This window comes from Pelophylax lessonae (assembly GCF_965119305.1).
Source record: "Pelophylax lessonae genome assembly, chromosome: 11".
NCBI lineage: Eukaryota > Metazoa > Chordata > Amphibia > Anura > Ranidae > Pelophylax > Pelophylax lessonae.
In genome coordinates this window covers 212,451,660-212,472,298 of record NC_138778.1, presented here as the reverse complement: position 1 = coordinate 212,472,298, position 20,639 = coordinate 212,451,660, and positions in this window count along the sequence as shown.

Genomic DNA, 20,639 nt, shown 5'->3' with positions numbered 1-20,639 from the left:
GGCATATCTCATCTCTCCACCTATCGGCATATCTCATCTCTCCACCTATCGGCATATCTCATCTCTCCACCTATCGGCATATCTCATCTCTCCACCTATCGGCATATCTCATCTCTCCACCTATCGGCATATCTCATCTCTCCACCTATCGGCATATCTCATCTCTCCACCTATCGGCATATCTCATCTCTCCACCTATCGGCATATCTCATCTCTCCACCTATCGGCATATCTCATCTCTCCACCTATCGGCATATCTCATCTCTCCTGTGTAATAGAGGACAGCCCTTTCTGCATACTTGTTAATGGACCCTAATACTTGCATCTAGAAATGTGCCTGTCCTTTGCATCATTTAGCTGTGTGTCTAGTTTGCTCTCCTGCTACACTATTTTCAAGTGGGGTACACACTAGTAGAAAATCTGCCGAGGGACAAACACCAAAATTTTTATCGTCTGTCCCCAGACCACCAATTTTCGTTTAATGTGTATGCAGTACGTCCGCTAAAAATCGGATACGAAAGACCGCGCATGATCTGAAGTTGCTGACAACCCGGAAGTCTGGGAACAAATGTCCCAAAAAATAAAAAAATCGGACGAGAAATTCCGTGGACATTTATGCACTGTCGACTAAAAACGGTAATGAACGCTGAGCAAGAGTAAAATCAGAGGATATTTCGTCCGCTTTCCTTCAAGTGTGTACAGGCCTTTACTTGTGCACAGCAGTAAATTGTGCTTTAGGAAGTAGAAGTTGTCTCAAGTATACCACTTCCAGTCTGTATGAAAATATGGAATAATCCTACAGTATATATCAGATTTACCTGAAAGAATTAAAAAATCGTTCTGGCGTCATGAAGTCTCATGACCTGAGAAAAGATAATTTCTCTTACGTCCTCCCGACAGTCGACGCCCATTCAGTCTTCACTTATGGGGTATTGACTTCATCTCCATAGGAGTTTCTAGGCATAAGACTTGTAAAAGAACAATAAAGCTACATAGTCACACCCATGGGGGCTGTCCTAGTCCAATACCCCCCTGCAATAGCCATCCCAAATCAGTTTGTCTTCTGCCTAGCTTCAGGAGTGGATAGGCTTCCCTGTGCTGAGGCTACAGTCTCAGCCTTTCTTTTTTTTCTTTTATGATTTATTTTCAAAAGCTGTCTTTTTTTCTTTACATTGCTAGCTGTTTATTTTATCAGCACTAGTTAGTGGATCTTTGGATGAAGACGGCGTCTGCGGAGCCGGGAATCGGACTGACCGTCCTGGTTCCCAGGACAGAAGGTCAGATGGAATCCCTGCCCGCCATCGAGCGTTTCGCAGCCTATGTGTTCGCCCTGGCCTCACAAACGACCCATCCCTGTCCACCTGGGATGCAGCCATGTGAGGTGGCTACCTCACTGGACACAGCATAGGTTCGTCCGTGCACTACTAGTGTCCTGCGTTTTGGCTGGCGGCACTCCCCTGCCATCTGAGGGTGGGCGGTTTCCCACTTGATATGAGGCACCCCAAGCCATCGGGTACAGGTAAGTACATTCTGTGTGGGGCCTCTGCCTGGGGTCGGCAGTCCATGTGTGTCTGTGCGTTTTGGGCTCCCTGGTCCCGATCCCTGCGGGGGTTTTTATTCTCACAGCAGCGCTGTGTGGGGTTTTGGGGGTCCCTCTCCTAATGTCACTTTAGGGTGCTTGGGGATGCAGACAAATGTGGTGACCGCTGCAGGGTTAAAAACTGCCGGTCCGCCATTTTAAGTGTGGGCAGCATGTCTGGCTTCACTGTGGGCGCTCATACAGCATGCTATGTAGTGTATTTTCGCGCCTTGCGGCGCCATCTTGTGTGTGGCAAACGATCGTTCCGAGCACATGTCGTCGGCCATCTTGCCGAAGCCTCCCATTAGTTTCCATAGGCATCCATTTTCCCTTGGCCTGCAGCCTAGTTCAGCCTCCAGCGGTGACATCACTTCCTCCTTTCTCACAGGAGCGACCTAAGAAGCTGGTAACACTTTGTGGGGTTCTGTCCTGCTGTTCTTTTTCCTGTCCTGCCTTGTGCCATCTTCCTGGTCCGTTTTGTCCCTGCGGGGGGTCTGTGTGTCAAGTCTTATAATGGTGTGCTGTGGGGGTCCGCAGCGCACTTAAAGGGCCAGTTTAAAAAAAAAAAATAATAATTTTCTTTTCTGTTATGGAATCCCAGGACAGCAAATTCCCGCCAGCTTTGGTGGGGGATTCAGGGTCCTCTGAATCCTCCGCTGTCACTAATGTGGCTGCTGTTGTGGCAACTTTGGTGTCAAAAATGGATGTGCTGATGTCTGAACGTGCTGCTAGGAAAAGGCCTCGACTTTCCTTTTCTTCCGATTCTGAATGTGACATGGTTGCTGTAGGTAGCATGGCCCTTTCAGGGGCTCGCTCTTCTCAGGACCCGCAAGAGTCCAAGGGGGAGGCGGAGGTTGCAGGGGTGGATGATTTCCCCCCCCCCCCCCCCAGGTCACCAGAGGAACGCGCAGCTATGGATGAGTTGATCCTAGCGGTAAAGGAAACGCTACATTTGGAGGATGAGCCCACTCCTCCGGGTGTTGTGTCCTCTTTTGGTACACACAGGACCCGCAAGACGGCGCAGGTTTTCCCTTGCCCCGCAGAGTTTCACTATAAGGTGAATGAGCTATGGCGTAATTTAAAACACACCTTCGTGGTGCTTAAGAAGTTTCAACTTCTCTACCCTTTTGCGGCTACTACGGCTGCGCGCTGGTGTGTGCCTCCTCAAGTGGATCACACGGTGGCCAGGTTGAACAAAGCTACCCTGCTCCCCACTGAGGACTCCCCGGCGTTTAGGGATTAGGGCTGCGCATCTTCACTTACCTCACGATTCGATGCGATTACAATTTATTAGGGTCATGATTCGATATTTGATTCTGCGATGCATCACGATTACTATGGGGACCCTTTTTCTAAAGGGGGATCTATGGGGACCCTGCTCTAAAGGGGGATCTATGGGGACCCTGCTCTAAAGGAGATCTATGGGGAGCCTGGGCCTGCCCTAAAGGGGATCCAGGGGAACTGAGCTCTAAAGGGGATCTATGGGGACCCTGCTCTAAAGGGGATTTATGGAATAGATCCCCTTTAGTGCAGGGTCGCCATAGATCCCCCTTTAGAGCAGGCCAACATCCCCAGAGATCCCCTTTTAGTAGAGCAGGTCCCCTCATAGATCCCCCTTTAGAGCAGGCCACATCAGGTTAGAAGAGTTAACTGATGCTAGTTGTAGTACCGTAGGCCCAGGAGGAATGCTGGGCTCTGTAGTCCCCCTAGTTGTAGTATTACAGGCTCTGGTAAAGAGGAATGCTGGGCTCTGTACAGAGCTACAGCGCACAGCATTCCTCCTTACCAGGGCCTACTGTACTACAACTAGGGTGACTACAGAGCCCAGCATTCCTCCTTACCAGGGCCTGTTATACTACCACTAGGGACTACAGAGTCTGTAGTAGTCCCCCTAGTTGTAGTATAACAGGCCCTGGGAAGGAGGAATGCTTGGCTCTGTAGTGCCCCTAGTTGTATTTATAGCAGGCCCTGGTAAGGAGTAATGCTGGGCCCTGTAGTGCCACGACTTACCAGGAAGCGGAGCTGCAGCCAGTTGTGGGTGAAGTAGCGGTAGCCGGTAGGTGTATGGAGTAGGGCTTGGACACAGACAGGTCCCGGTTGATGAGCCTCATGTCAGGCATTTGGAGTTTGGACTCGTGCAGTGCACGGTACAGGCGGAAAGCAAGGCCTCCTCGGCCAGTCAATTGGGGGGGACGGCAGTCCATGGGTCGGGTTGCTCTGCAGGCTCCGCTCTCCTCCCCCACGAGGAGCTCCGTGTTCGCAAGCCCGGCCGCCCCCACTCTCATCAAGCGCCGGCCACCCCGGAAGTGACGTCAAGCTAATCGATTTTGCAGTCACCCCGAATCGATGCAGAATCGCGAAGGGTCGCATCGCGATGCATCGATTCGGCGATTATATTCCGCAGGCCTATTGGGGATCCTACTGATAGGAGACTGGAGTCTCTTGCTTGTCATTCCTACATGGTGGCGGGTTCCATGCTCAAGCCTATTTTTGCCTCTGTGATGGTGGCTGTGGCGGATTGGACCAAGGTGCTCAAACGCACCCTCGTGGCCGACTCTGCCCCTCCCACTACAGTAGAGATGGTGGAGCAGATTCATCGTGGGGTCATGTATTTGTGCGATGCGGCTCTGAATGAGGCCCCCTTGGCGATATACGCCTGTCCAGTGTCGTTGTGGTTAACCCGTCGCTTAATCTGGTTAAAATGCTGGTCGGCTGACATCCCCTATGCGGGGTCTCGCCTTTTTGGGGAATCCTTGGATGAATTGGTTAAAGGAGTCACGGGGGGTAAGGGCACTTCACTGCCCCAGAATCCTAAGGGCAAGTTTTTCCGTGGTAAGCGGGGCCCGTCCTTTAAACCTACTCAAGGGTCCTTTCGTGCCTTCAAGGCGCAGAACAAGGGTAAACCCTTCAAGGGCCAAGGTAGTCAGAAAAAGCCCTGGTTTGGCAAACAAAAATCCAGCCAGGCCGGTGCGGCGGCTCCGTCCGCCTCTGCCTGAAGGGGTGCCCTCACCCGTTACAGGGGTGGGAGGATGTTTGCGCGGTTTCCTCCAACCTTGGCTGCTCCGAATCACGAACAGGTGTGTTCAGGTAATCATTCGGTCAGAGTACAAGATCGAATTTCTTTCACGGCCGGCGAACAGATTCTTTCCCTCAAATCTTCATTTGACCCCAGGGCGGTTACAGGACCTACATCAGGCAGTGCAGGATCTTCTGGCTCAGGGGGTGATTGTCCTGGTGCCTCATCGGGACAGGTTTCGGGGTTCCTATTTGAATCTGTTCACTGTGCCCAGAAAGGAGGGCAAAGTGCGTCCGATTCTGGACCGCTTTGTGCGCGTTCCAAAGTTCCGCATGGAATCACTCCGCTCAGTGGTGGCCTCCCTGAATCCGGGAGAGTTCCTGGCTTCCATAGACCTGAAGGATTCATATCATCTGCACATCCCCATTTTCAAGGGTCATCAGAGGTACCTCCGATTTGCTATCGCGGAGGATCATTACCAGTTTGTGGCGTTACCTTTTGGTCTCGCTTCAGCTCCAAGGGTCTTTACCAAAGTGTTGGCGCCTGTTCTGGGCCTGTTGTGAGCACAGGGCATTGCGGTCTTGGGATATCTGGACGATCTCCTGTTAAGATCGAGTGCCAGTCAGAGCCTGCTGCACGATCTGTCCACTACGGTCCAGACGCTTCAGGAATTCGGTTGGATGATCAACATTCAGAAGTCGACCTTGTCGCCTTCGGTTCGTCTCCAGTATCTGGGAATGGTTCTGGACTCTGCTCAAGCAAAGGTGTTCTTGCCGGAGGACAAGCTCCGGACCCTACAGAACGAGGTCAGGTCCCTCAGGGACAACAAATCCTCGTCACTCAGGACCTGTATGCGGTCCCTGGGGTTCATGGTGTCGGCCTTCGAGGCGATACCATTTGCACAATTTCACACGCGCTCTCTTCAAGCGGAGATCCTGGCCAGGTGGGACCGGCTTCCTTAGTCCTTGGACCTGAGAGTGTCTCTGAGTCGCCAAACCAGAATGAATCTCTTGTGGTGGCTCCAGTACCCGGCGGTGTCGGAAGGAAAATCCTTCCGGCCAATTCTGTGGACAGTAATGACCACGGATGCCAGCCTGTCGGGCTGGGGTGGTGTCATGGGCAACCTGTCTGCCCAGGGCACTTGGTCGGAGGAGGAATCCTCCCTTCCGATAAACATTTTGGAACTGAGAGCGATCAGGCTGTGCCTGATCCATTGGTCGGATCATCTTCAGGGCCGTCCTGTATGGGTGCAGACGGACAATGCCACTGCGGTGGCTTACATCAATCACCAAGGGGGCACCAGGAGTGCCCAGGAAGTGACCTGTATTCTGTCTTGGGCCGAGACTCATGTCCCGGCAATATCGGCAGTTCATATTCTGGGTGTGGAGAATTGGCAGGCCGATTATCTGTATCTGAGCCGCCAGACCCTGGACGAGGGGGAATGGTCCCTGCACCCGGAGGTGTTTCAAATGCTGTGTGCGAAGTGGGGATCCCCGGATGTGGATCTGTTCGCATCTCGGCTAAACCACAAGGTGGAAAGGTTTGTGGTAAGAACGCGCGATTCTCTGGCAGACGCCTCGGATGCGCTGGTGGTGCCTTGGTGTCAGTAACGACTGACCTATGCCTTTCCTCCAATTGTTGTCCAGGTTCCTTCGCAGGTTGGCCTCGAACAATCGCTGGTGATTTCTGGTAGCGCTGGACTAGCCTCGCCGGTCCTGGTACGCGGACATCGTTCACCTGGCCGTGGAGCCTCCGTGGCGGCTGCCAATGCGAAAAGATCTGCTGTCCCAGGGACCGATCTTCCATCCTGCTTTAGTCGCTGGCTTTAACAGCCTGGCTGTTGAAAGCCAGGTCCTGAGAGACAGGGGTCTCTCCTTGGAGGTCATTCCTACTTTGATCAAGGCTAGAAAAGCCTCTTCTGGTAAGATTATTACTGTACATGGAAAGCTTATTTTGCCTGGTGTGAGTTCAGGGGTTTCTCTCCTCGTTCCTACTCGGTGGCGAGAGTGTTGGCTTTCCTCCAGACTGGTGTGGACCAGTGTCTTGCGTTGGCCACGATTAAGGGCCGGGTCTCTGCACTGACTATTCTTTTCCAGCGCCCTGTGGCGTCTAATTCCTTGATTCGCACCTTTATTCAAGGTGTGCGTCACCTGGCTCCTCCGAGAAGGGAGCCCTTACCTCCCATGGGACTTGAACTTGGTTCTGTCCGTGTTGCAGCGTTCCCCTTTTTGAAAACATCAGGGAACTTTCGTTACCCATGCTATCTAAGAAGGTTGTGTTCCTGGTAGCGATCACTTCTGCTCGCAGAGTGTCGGAGTTGGCGGCGGCGTCTTGCCGCTCCCCTTACCTGGTGGTTCATAGGGATAAGGTGGTCTTTTGACCTAATCCGTCCTTTTTGCCAAAGGTGGTTTCGGACTTCCATCTGAATGAGGACATTGTTTTGCCTTCGGGAGGAGGAGGAGGAGGAGGAGGACTTCTCTTCTAGCAGAACACAATTACTGCCATTGGCTCCAGCCACTGGCAGTAATCGCATACAAAAAAATCCAAAAGGCTGGTTGTACTGAAGTCTATTGATGGATTGGCTTTAGTAGAACCAGCCTGCTGATGGATTGAATCTCAGCCAGTGCCTGCTGAACTGCCTAAGGTTCAATCCATCTGTGGCTAGCTTTTTGCAGCTTGAATGCCATACAATGGAGGGGGATTTTCCTTTTGGTGAATTGGAACCCAGCAATTAATGGATGGGCAAAAACTGCCTTGAGGTTGGAAGATGTCCTGCCCTCCTCCAAAGGCCATCTAATCAGACACACAGGTGATAGTTGCAAGAAAATTAATGAGTAAAGACAGAATGTCTCTAATTGGGTTCAAATAGTGCTTTTCAAAGCCGAATTACAGGGACTACAAGTCTTCTTTTTTTTTTGGGAAGAATCTAATGAGCACCAGTCTGAGATGAGGAGGGAGTCCAGAGCACCTTGTTGATGTGAGTGACTTGGATTTTTTGGGGTCGGATCTCATCCTGGAGTTTTGGAGGATTTGGTTGTCTCTTCAGTGTTCCAACCTGTTGGAAGGCCATCTTGTCTGGATTCAGTCTGTAGAGAGGAACCAGAAGTCTAGTTTTGGCAACAGGTAGAGCCAATATGGTTCTGGGCATAACTTAAATCTTCTAGCTGTATACACAGTCTTGGCTAAGGCAGTTGGCAGGGAGATTTCCTCAGCTGGCAGTGTATGGATCTGGGAGAGTTGTCTCTACACGTGTCTTAGTTGGGGGATATTGATTGTGGACTCCTAGCTAGAAAATCCACTTGCATCAAATGTATAACACCTGATGTGGAAGGCTTATGTCACTTGATGTGAATCCAGGGGCTTTAATTCCAGGAGATTCTTTGGCATGAATCCTCTTCTACTTTTATAGTTAGGTCTGGACCAATACTTGCGTCTTGGCACATCCATTGTCCTCCTCACTCTTTAGATTTTTGTTCAAGGGGTCTCCTATGTGGTATCCTTATCTATTCCCTTGTGACTCCTGGGATCTGAAATTTGGCTTTGTTTGGTCCTGCATAGGGGCAAGGCTCTTTTGAGGCCCAGAACATCTTGTTTTGGGTAGTCCGCCCTTTCTCTTTTAACCAGGACATTTTTTCTCCTATGCATTTGTCCAGTCCAGGTTCAAAAGAAAATTTTCCCTCCATTGTCTGTATAGGGTTCGAGCTGTGTAAAGCCTCGTACACACGCACCGATTGTTGGCCGACCGATCGGCCGTCTTTGTCCAGTGTTGTTTGAAATTTGCTCTAGACTGCACACGAATTTTGTCGGCCAACAACCACCAACTGCAGAAGTGATATCTTGTTCTGGTTTACTTTCCGTGTGTTTTTTCTTCTCTGAGCATGCCCAGTCTTGCTCATCTGACTTTTGTCTGCTGAAATCTGTACTGACTGAGGAACAATCGGCCGTTCTGGTGACGGCCAACAAAAATATTATAGCATGCACACCAGATTTTGTTCGGCCGAAAAGTCGCAGTCGGTTGTCGGAAGCATCATACTAACAAGCCGACAATCGGTGCGTGTGTACGAGGCTTAAGCCTCTTGCCCATTTCATTTAAAAATACTTTATTTTGGATCATCTCCCACACGGATGTTCTGGCTTCTTGTGACACTAGGTGCCTAAAACAGACCATTGTTCATGCTTGGGGTCTTGAATCTGCTTTCCCCTTCGCTATATTCGGCCTTATGCACACGGTATGTTTTTGGCGTCAAGACTTTTTTTTTTTCTGCAGCCAGTAAACTCTCCAGCATATGTGTCCATACATGCGTAGACTGTTAGCAGTTTTTGGCAGGTGTTTTCTGGCTGGCAAAACCCCAGAACTGGTGGGTTTTGAGGAGTTTTTCAGATGTAAGCACGCTCTGACATAAGCTTACGCGTCTATTGACATTTATCAACGTTTTTTGAGCTATAAGCTTTTGTGGGAGTATTGTTTTGCTAAAAAAAAAATGCTCAAACTCCAACTTTCTACTGCCGTTTTGATAACATCCAGTGTGCATGAAGCCTTAAAGCTGGATACACTATACAATTGTCTTTAGATTTAACCTCCTATTATATGGTTTTGGTAATGCTAAAGGAAAAATCTAAACCCTTTCAATTTGTATGCAATCAGGCAGGCCCTTGCACTACATAATTGAAGGTAAAGCTCCGTACACACGTACCGATTGTTGGCCGTAAATATTCGGCCGCCGACTGATCGGCCGATTGTAGGCTTGTTAGTATGATACAGCCGACAGCGCATTTTTGGCCGTACAGAAACTGTCGTGTAGACTTTAAATATTTGTTGGCCGTCACCAGAACGGCCGATTGTTCGCCAGTCAGTACAGAATTTGGCCGACAAACAACAGATTAGCAAGACTGGGCTTGCTCAGAGAAGAAAACACACGGAAAGTTAACCATCACATGACATCACTTCTGCAGTCAGCTGTTGTTGGCCGACAAAATTCGTGTGCAGTCTTTAGCACTTTTCAGCTGACAGGACAGCACCGGACAAAAGACGGCCGCTCGTTTGGCCGACATTCGGTACGTGTGTACGGGGCTTAAATCTAAAGGAAATCTAACAACAAAAGTTGTATAGTGTGTATCCGGCTTTCGGCTCACACTTCTATTTCTGGCAAACTTGGTATTGGGGCAACTATTTCCTTGATCTGTAAGGCTGACACCTAGTATCTTACTTCCAGGCAATTTGTTCCTCATCCAATGCCAGTGTAAAGCCCTTCAGGTGCCTCTTTGACCTGCAGCCAGTTCCCCTATTCTGGTTTCTTGGCTTTGTTTGCTGTCTTGCCCACCTCTTAGTGGTTTAGCTATCCCAGAGGTTTGACTTCCTATCCCAGAGGATTCTAGAATGAGCTGGTATAAAATTTTGTCAGGTCCGCTTTCACATTTTATTACAGAAAGGGGTGTGCTCTGCTCCTGCACCTTTCACAGTCCAGCGCTCCACTGAGCAAAGAGTCAGTGTCTGATGGTCACCAGCTCTCTACTCAGGGACCTCTAAGGACCAAGTGTTAGTTTGATTCTCAGTGTTAGTGCTGCTGGGGGATAGATGTAGCATTGGACCAATGCTGCATTCAGTATGATGCCAAAAAAGGTTCCCATGCTTCTTCTAACAAATAGTCCATGGCAATATCTCGAGCACAGCAAGAGTAGATATACACTCACGAGCCACTTTAGGTACACCTGTTCAAATGCTTGCTAATAAACCAATCCCATGGCAGCAACTCAATGCATTTAGATGTGGTGAAGATGACTTGCTGCAGTTTAAACTGAGCATCAAAGTGCCATCAACAAACATGCCACATTTAAAGTCAGACAGGCTCGTCTGAGTATTTCAAAAACTTCTGATCTACTTTGATTTTCACGCATAACTTTCTCTGGGGTTTCCAGAGAATGGTCTGAAAAGGGAAAACATCTAGTGAGTGGCAGTTATGTGGATGAAAATGCCTTGCTGATGTCAGAGGCAAAATGGTTAGAGATTATAGAAAGCCAACTGTAACCCAAATACCCTCCTATTAGAACCATGCAGAATACCATCACTGAATGTACAACACATACAACCTTAAAGCAGAAGGGTTACAGCAGCAGAAGAGCACGCCCCTATAGCAAAATTTTCCTCAACCCATGAAAATCCTTGACTGCGTCACTTCTGGCGGTTGTGTCATGAAAGAGCTGCTGTCACGTCACCAATGCGCAGAGGATATTCTTAGGTCGAGGAATATTAGAACTGAGCTGCTATGCTGTAGTGAGGCTATAAAGAGGGAGGCGGAGATGGAGCGAAGCTAGCAGCAGTGGGAGGGGCCTTAGTCTGCTCTTGAAGAGCAGGGGTTGGCTGTGCATAGCATTGTAGAGGAGGTCAAGGAAAATTATAGAGCTGTCTCTATCTAGCTGTCTGATCCTTGTCAAGTGCTGGGGGACTGGATTATCTCCTCCAATCAGTTTCCCTGCAGCCCTTCCACTGGCGATTTGCCAAACACAACTCAAGTGACTTAACCCCTTACAGGCTGAGCGATCGACTGGATCTGGATAATAATGGGGGACGCAGGCTGAATTACCCCTTCCATGCCAAATGGTCAGTGCTCATGCCTGGGGATTTCACAGCGGCTGGAGCATGAAGAGGGGGGAATCTGTCATTGGGGGGGGGGGGGTCCATCATGTTATAGATGCAGTCACAGTGGGGAACTTTGAGGGACCACAGCTCTGGTCCTAAATGAGTCCAGGGTCCCAAATTTTGGCACAGAAATAAGCAAGGTCTTCCTCTGGGGGCCTGTCTTATCCTGTGCTAAGTTTGGTGCTCCTAGCCCCCAGGGGTAGGTCAGCTTGGTGCGGTATGGAAAGCTTGGAGTGGGCATAGTTGCAGGGCCACAGCTCCATCCCTGAACATGTCTGGGGGGGGGGGGGGGAATCCAAATTTGGTACGGAGTAAAGGAGGTTTACCATCACTATCCCAAAAATATTGGTCATTAGCCTTTGTCAAATTTTTATTGGGTCACTTAGAAGCATATGGCCGCCAGTCATTACCCCAGAGTGGGAAGTGCTGGGTACCATATTAATCCCCATAGTCTAGGTAATGCAAAGCCCTGCTTCAAAGATGATAGCTATGTTCCGCAGTATTTGGCCAAATTCAATCCCCATGCCAGCCCCTGTAAAAATTGGCATTGGCCCAAAAAAAATTGTGTGGCTCCTGGGGGGGGGGGGGGGGTGTGTGTGCCCCCCTACTATTAGTTTGCCAAGTATGGTACTCTTAACCCCTGTGATTTGGGTACCGCAGGGCCCTAAATTTATAGTAGCTTGGCCTGCTATGTTAATCTATGGCATGGTGGTAGTATGGACATTTGAGGGGCCACAGCCCTGCATGAGGCTGAGGGACCATATTAGGCACAAAGATAGGGGATGTCTTCCTTTACCAAACATTTTGGAGTCACTAGCCCAATATTTCCTGGTCAACTATTTCCAGGGCCACTTGACAGTTTTATGGCCCTCGTGCCGTACTGTGGAACGGGAAGTGCTGGGTAGTGCAGGAATCCCTGGACTCTCAGCTATTCAACAGTACCTGCAGAGTGGGGCTCTGCAGTTCCTGTATTCCATAGTGGTTAGCCAAATCTACCCCTATACATGTCCCTGTAACAATTAAGCATTGGCCCCCGAAAAATGCATGTGGCCCCTGGGGATCCTATAATATCTCTGCCAAGTTTGAGGCCCCTAGCCGCCAGTATTCAGGTACAATGAGGCCCTCTATTCCAGTCAGCTTGGGGCTGTATGGCAATCTTCAAGTGGGCATCGTTGCAGGGTCTCGGCTCGGGCACCAAACAAGTCCAGGGACCCATATTTGGCATAGAGGTAGGAGAGATCGTCCTTTACCACTCTTAAAAATGTTGGAGTCACTAGCCTGAAATGGTCAACTTTTTCAGGGGCCTCTTTGGAGTTTGTGGCCCTCGGGCAGTACTTCAGAACAGAGACTGCTGGGTACCATATTAATCTCCATATTCCTAGCTATCCAATAGCACCTGCAGAGGGCTCACTGGTACCTATGTTCCACGGTATTCAGGCAAATTTGACCCCCATGCCAGTCCTCGGAAAAAAAATTATGCATGAACCCCAAAAAATGTGTGGCTCCTGGGGGGGGGGTTTATCTAGTATCCCTGTACCAAGTTTGGTGCCTGTAACCCCCCAAAGTTTGGGTGCCGCAGGGCCCTAAATTTATGGTAGATTGGCCTGCTATGTTAGTCTTTGGCTTAGTCGTGGTTGTGAATTTGAGGGGCCACAGCTCGTGCTCAGAAAGAGTCCAAGCTCCCACAGCTGGAACCCTGGACATGTTTGGGGCCCAAGCTGTGGCCCCTCAAAATTCCCTACTGTGCCATATATTAACATAGGCTAGGCCAAGCTAGCCTAAATTAAGGGCCCCGCGGTAGAGGAAAGATGTTGCCCAGGGGCACCAAACTTGGTACAGCAAGGTTACTAGAGGGATACTATATGATTCCCAGGGGCCACATACATATTTTTTTTTTTTTTTTTTTTGCTTAATTTTCACAGGGACCTGCATTGGGGTAGATTTTGGCTGACTACCGCAGAACATGGGAACGGTGGAGCCCTGCTCTGCAGGTACTGTTAAATAGCTAAGAGTCAAGGGATTCCTGCAGAATCAAATACTGTGGAACAGAGGTAATGCAAAGCCCCACTTCACGGGTACTATTGGATAGCTAAGACTATAGGGATTATCTACGGGCTGACCGGGGCATAGCCCAATGACCGCTACAGCGCAGTCAGCTTATCCTGGGAGGTTGTACAGGGACGTCCTCCCAGGATCCCTTTTCCTGCAGCTTGTGGTAAAGGGCCAATGACAGCGGCCCTTTACCAAGTGATCACTCCATCCAATGATGGAGTGATCATTTGTCAACAAACCGGTGCATGTCCCATTCAGCTTTCTCCAATCCTGGCAAGCCGTACACAGCGATCGGCACCACCCCTGCCTCATTTATGCCTGTCTGTGCCTCATTAGTGCTTATTTGTTCCTCCTCCATGCCACATCAGTGTGTCCCCCATTTTCTTCCGGCCTGTGTACCGCTATCATCCAGATCCAGCCAATTTCTCGGCATGTTAGAGGTTAATTCACTTAAAGCGGAGTTCCACCCAAAAGTGGAACTTCCGCTTTAAATAGTCCTAACCCCCTGACATGCCACATTTGGCATGTCATTTTGGGGGGGGGGAGCGGGTACCTAGTTTTGACATGTACCCGCTCCCACTTCCGCTCGGAGCGCCACGGCGCCCTGAGCGGAAGTTCTCCTCTCTCCCTCCCTCCCTGCAATCTTCTGGGACATGTCAGAGGTCCCAGAAGATTGCTGGCCAATCACGACGCATAGCGCAACTCGCGCATGCGCAGTGCGTACCCGGCTGTAAAGCCGCAAACTGTCACAGCCGGGTGCCCACATCAATGATGCCGGCGCCGCGGAGCAGAGAGGGAGAGGACGGCGCATCGCTGGACTGTGGGACAGGGGAGTGTGCGGTTAGGCTGGAACTCCGCTTTAAGTTGGGTTCGACAAGTCTCCAGCGCGAGGGCTGTGGGGAAACTGATTGGAGGAGACGATCCAGTCCCCCAGCGCTTGACAAAGATCAGAGGAGACACAGCTCTGCGCATGTGCCGCCGCAGCTCAGGAAAGCCTGTAAACGTTTGGCTATTTCCGGGAATAGCTAAACATGTACGGGCTTTACCGAGCGGCGGCGGCACATGCGCAGTGCGCATGTCAGGCCGGCCGCGGACGTGTTGGCGCCGGGCGGCGTCATTATTAAATCCTTTAGAAAGAGGTAAGTGAGACTGCTCCACAGCCACACATGGTACATGCCCACACCACTGCATCTCCTGTAGTATGCCCGCAGCCCCGCATTCTCTTGTACCATGCCCGCAGCCCCGCATTCTCTTGTACCATGCCCGCAGACCCACATTCTCCTCTACCATGCCCACAGCCCTGCATTCTCCTCTACCATGCCTGCAGACCCGCATTCTCCTCTACCATGCCTGCAGACCCGCATTCTCCTCTACCATGCCTGCAGACCCGCATTCTCCTCTACCATGCCCGCAGACCCGCATTCTTCTCTACCATGCCCGCAGCCCCGCATTCTCCTGCACCATGCCCGCAGCCCCGCATTCTCCTGCACAATGCCCGCAGCCCCGCATTCTCCTGCACCATGCCCGCAGCCCCGCATTCTCCTGTACCATGCCCGCAGCCCTGTAGGGCACTGTGGCACTATAGACCGTAGAAAGCTTGGTGCGCTCATCTGCCCAGTGTCTACTTCTCTGTCCTGCTCCTGCTGTCACTCCGTACACACTCACACCCCTCTGACTGCTTTCATAGTCCTATAGAATGTGGGGGCCTCTTGGAGGGCGTGAATTTTTTTTCTTTTGGTGGGGGGGGGGGCAGCTTTTTTTATTCTCGGACCCAGGCAGCACAATGTCTTGGGCCAGCCCTGGCGACAGCATCCGTTTTGTGACGCAGCCGCACCAGAAGTGACGCGTTCAAAGATTTTCATGGGTCAAGGAAAATTTTACTACACCACTCCTGTCAGCTAAGAACAGGAAACTGAGTCTACAATTTGCACAGGCTCACCAAAATTGGACAATAGAAGATTGGAAAAACGTTACCTGGTCTGAGGAGTCTCGATTTCAGCTGCGACATTCAGATGGTAGGGTCATAATTTGGAATAAACAACATGAAAACATGGATCCATCCTGCCTTGTATTAACGGTTCAGGCGGCTGGTGGCGGTGTAATGGTGTGGGGGATATTTTCTTGGTACACTTTGGCCCCCTTAGTACCAATTCAGCATTGTTTAAACGCCACGACCTACCTGAGTATTGCTGCTGACCATGTCCATCCCTTTATGACTACACTTTACCCATCTTCTGATGGCTCCTTCCAGCAGGATAATGCACCATGTCACAAAGCTCCAATCATCTCACCACTGGTTTCTTCACCATGACAATGAGGTCACTGTCCTCCAATGGCCTCCACACTCACCACATCTCATCCAATAGACAACAGGGATTCCCAAACTACGGCCCTGCAGCTGTTGCAGAATTAAACATTCCACGAGGCATTGTAAAACTATGACTTTCACATACATGACTAGGCATGATGGGAATTGTAGTTCCTGAACAACTGCAGGGCTGTAGTTTGGGAATCCCTGCAATAGAGAATGTTTGGGATGTGGTGGAATGGGAGGTTCCCATCATGGATGTGCAGCCGACAAATCTGCAGCAACTGTGTGATGCTATCATGTCACTATGGACCAAAATCTCAGGAATTTTTACAATACCTTGTTGAATCTATGCCATGAAGAATAAAGGCAAAGGGGGGGTCCAAACCGGTACTAGCAAGGTGTACCTAATGATAAAGTTTCTGTGAGTGTATATCCCTAATAGTATAACTTTAAAACCAATATTTTAACATTTATCTACTCCACTTGAAAACATGTTGGTGTTCTTGTCCTAGTGTCTGACTACAAAAGGAAGGATTGTTAGACTTCCAGTAAAAAATAGAAATACATTTTTTCATATTACAGGTCAAGAATTGTGAACTTTGGGGCCTCAAATGACCTTGTCACTGATTCAGTCAAAATACCTTCAGTTTCAAGCACACACTGCGTCCATTGTTGAATTTGTGTTATTTACATGTCCTTGAGATGAGAAGCTAGGTCGTCTGCCCCCAAAAGGAAATTGTGTTTAGATAAACTTTGAATATAATGCTCTGGCGATGAAAATTCTCTCCACAATGACAGAAATTCAACCAGTTTCAGAATCACACCTGTGTCCATCCATTCCCTAGCAAATAAACTATTGTTTCTACCCTGAGAAGTGAAACAAACGGAAAACAGCCTGGACAAAGACAAGAACGTGTAATTCATTAACCTACACCAAGAGGGGGGTAGAGATTGTGTCATACAGACAATTGTCCATTGGAAGCTACATGGTGTCAAATAAACATTGTTCATGTAGACTGATTAGAACTGCATCGTCAAATGAATTTAATATAATCATAAGCTTATACAACATCCTTGTCCCATCATATACCAAAGGGGGGTGTGGAACTTATGATTTTATGACAATCTTCTATTGAGAATGACATTATATCTATTATATAGTAGTGTATAATGGTCAGAATTTCTCCCATATTTTATATCCAGTCCCAAATCATGATTGTATTGTTGTTAACATAATAATCTCTTAATGGATAATATTCTGATTGGAAATAACCTATATGTAGAAAAGTTTACATATACAAGTTGTTGTGTAGCAATATATATATAACTTTATATGTATCTATATAATTTTTACTGCTACTAAATGTAAAGTATCTGGGTAAATCGGTCATTTCCAATCAATATATATATCGTATTAGTAATATATCCTTATTAAACTGCGTTACCAGGTCCAATCCTTACCTAGACACATGATGGAGATATTAGATGGACACGTGTATTATGAGAGTATGGACAGATTTTCATATTGTTTTTATGATTATTATTAAATGAAGAACTTATCATATAATTCTAATATCCAATATACTGAATGACTAGTAGAGGTGTCGCCCAATGACCTCATCAGTTAATGGTTAAGTAATCCCAACCAATGGGGATAAAGTTCCTCCTTCTGGGTTCGGTTTATGGTAATTTTACTGCCCTTTTGTTCAACAATATAAAAAGGGAAACCCAGATGTGACACACGCGCACGCACGCACGCACGCACGCACGCACGCACGCACGCACACACACACACACACACACACACACACACACACACACACACACACACACTACGACAACATTCATTACACTAGCAACACACACGCTACTCACATCTATACATATCCTCATCTATACATACTCCATCTTGCTCCATCCCTTACCTGTAACTTTGAAGGACGCCAGATGAAACTCCTCGCTAACCGGCCACCATTTTGGGAAAGGCAGCCATCTTAAGGACTCTGATAACGACCATTTTAAGCTAGCAGCCATTTTAACTGTGGTAAATATACCTTGCTGTTTATCTGATTATTAGTTACTATCGTTTATTTCCTTCCTTACATGTTTTAAATTTCATGCTAAAGGGTAACGAGATTACAGTCCCAGCCATATGAACCATATTCGATTTTTCTCTAAAAACTGATTTTTTGTTTTTATACATTTTTATTAGTATCAAGTTTAGCGCAATATTAGCGATTTAGTCTCCCGTTTTGCATAGCCTATTCTCACTCCAACTGCAGCGGAGTGACTGTTGGCTGCGCAATTCGCAGACAATTGTGGTCTGATTATATAGAACATTTATCTATGGTTTATACTATACCTGGGGAAACGTAATCTTGTTTTCTTTTTAATGTTATCATGGAACTACATATCACATTGCATTTATCGTTTTAAGTTTGTATTTTATGTCGAAATGATCTCTGTGTCATCTCAAGTCTAACTATTTATTGTGAATACATGTCTTGTGAATAAATATACTTGTAAATTCCCTACTGTAGTCTGTATTCACTAAGATTGGTATATGCTGTTAAAAAGAAATAAATCGATTAATAAAAAGAATGTGTTATATTCGTTCAGAATAATATTCTCGAACATGTAAAACGCACAACAGGATATGTCCTCAATGTCAATAATGAGAAAAAAAAAAAGCCACTGACAAAGTTGGAATTTTTTTCCCCAAACAGCGGGTATAGAAAATACCCCCCCCCCCCTCTTTAAAACAATCACATTTTGTTGCTTTGCAGCCTGAAATTAAGACAGATACAGTTTTTGTTTTATCCAGCTGTATTTACTAGTGCAACGTATAACATCCAGGTAAAAGAAATAACACCAACATGTCAGAAAAAATAAAAAAAAAAATAAAAAACATTCTCTGAGTTGAAATAGAATCAACTCTCCTATGTCAGTATTTTGTTGGACCATCTTTTTCTTTAATTACAGCTTTTAGTCTGTTGGGATGTCTCTACTCACTTTGCACATCTAGACTTTGCAATATTTGCTCGCTCTTCTTTGCAGAACTGCTGAAGATCAGTTAAATTTGATGGTGACCGTTTGTGGACTGCAGTCTTCAAGTCATTTCACAGATTTTCAATGGGGTTTAAGTCTGGACTCTGACTAGCCAATGCAAGGACATTCACCTTTTTCTCCTTCAGTCTCTGTGTGCTCATTGTTGCTGTGTGCTTTGGGTCATTGCTTTACTGTAGGAATGCAAAGTTAGTAGAGACATATCCCAACAGTCTAAAGTATGTAATTAAAGCAAAATGTGATTTAAGAAAATACTGACATAAGGGGGTGATCCTTTTTCCAACTCAGTAATTCTGTTAGATTTTTTTTTTTTAAAAAAACATTTCCTGTCGCTGCACTGCCTTTTTACATAGGCAGTGTGGCTCTCCCAGGCAAAATCACATTAATAGGCGCCATCTGCCTGCGAGGCCACTAGGGGGCGAGCGCGCCGCTGGAGGCGCGCTCTGGCCCCCGATCGTCAGCGGGGAAGCCAGTGCGTGTGACAGGCGGCTCCGATGGCCGCCTGACACCGGCGATCTTCCCCCCGCTGACAGAGGACGGATGGCTGATGTCAGAGATGTATAGTAACTAAGTAGAACTACTTCACTACTGTACTTAAGTACCGAAAGTCGGTATCTGTACTTTCCTAGAGTAGAATTTTTTTCTCCTACTTCCACTTTTACTTCACTACATTTTTTCGATGATTTCAATACTTCTACTCCAATATTTTATTTTGTGCTGCATAGTTACTCGTTACTATAATAAAAATGACCACTGCCAGAACAGTAGATGGCAGGTTTCATGAAGCTCAAAACGTGTATTATCAGCGCATACGAAAATAAATGCTACTGTATGAATAAATAAAAGCTGCATTTGAAATAATAAAAAACAATATGATGTTCAAACTTTTGACTTCTTTCTTTAATAACTACATAACACAGTACTTGTACTTTTACTTTCAGTACTTGAGTAGCAAAATTTAAAAAAAAAACTACTTGCAATACTTAAGTACAAAAAATGTTGAATACTTTAGTACTTCTACTCAAGTCACTTTTTGATTGAGCACTTCAACTTCTACTCAAGTCACTTTTTGATCGAGCACTTGTACTTTTACTCAAGTATGGGTTTCGAGTACTTTATACAACTCTGGCTGATGTAAACACAGCCGTCTGTCATTCTCCCTGACATGATCACAGAGACTATGCAATCCTGCTATATAGGATTACATGTCTCTATGATCATTTCACAAGCCCCTCCCCCATAGTTAGAATCACTCCCCTAGGCTTAAATTTAACCCCTTGATCACCCACAGGGTTAACCCCTTCCCTGCCAGTGTCATTATTACAGTAACAGTGCATATTTTTAGCACTGATTACTGTAGTAATGTCACTGGTACCCCCAAAAATGTCAGTTTTAGTCAGTTAAAGGCAGGTTGCTGGCGTACTACAGCTACTAAGGGCCTGTGGAGCTCGGGACTTATTGTCCCTTCTATCAAAAATAGTGATACATATATGCATGTCTTTTCCTGCCTGGAGCCATTCCTGTACCAAAAATAGATTTTTTATACCTAATGCTGAGTATCCATAATTTTGAATATATCAGGGAGAGGGTACGGGTAGTCGAGATTCCCAGGAGACTACCATTAGTGAAGATTATAAGCCTTCCCTTTGTGGTACACGAGGGTCCAAACCTTTGAATCCAGCGCAAATAGAATGTGTATGACGCCAACATGGAGCTTATATTTTGAATACAGAAGCAGTAATCCCTATTCAGTATTTGTGTCGTCACAACCTTGTCATCTACTCTGAGTCATTACCAATAAGGAAATACCGGTCTGTCATGGTCTCTCAGGCCCTGAGGAAGCCTTGAGCGAAACGCGTCGGCTTGCTGGGGACCTACATTGACCGATTCCATCGTGAGACCTACTCTCCATCCTACACAGGCTCTTTGGTTTTGTTTCCCTTATGGGACGTATTTCTATGTTGTAAATGACTCATCC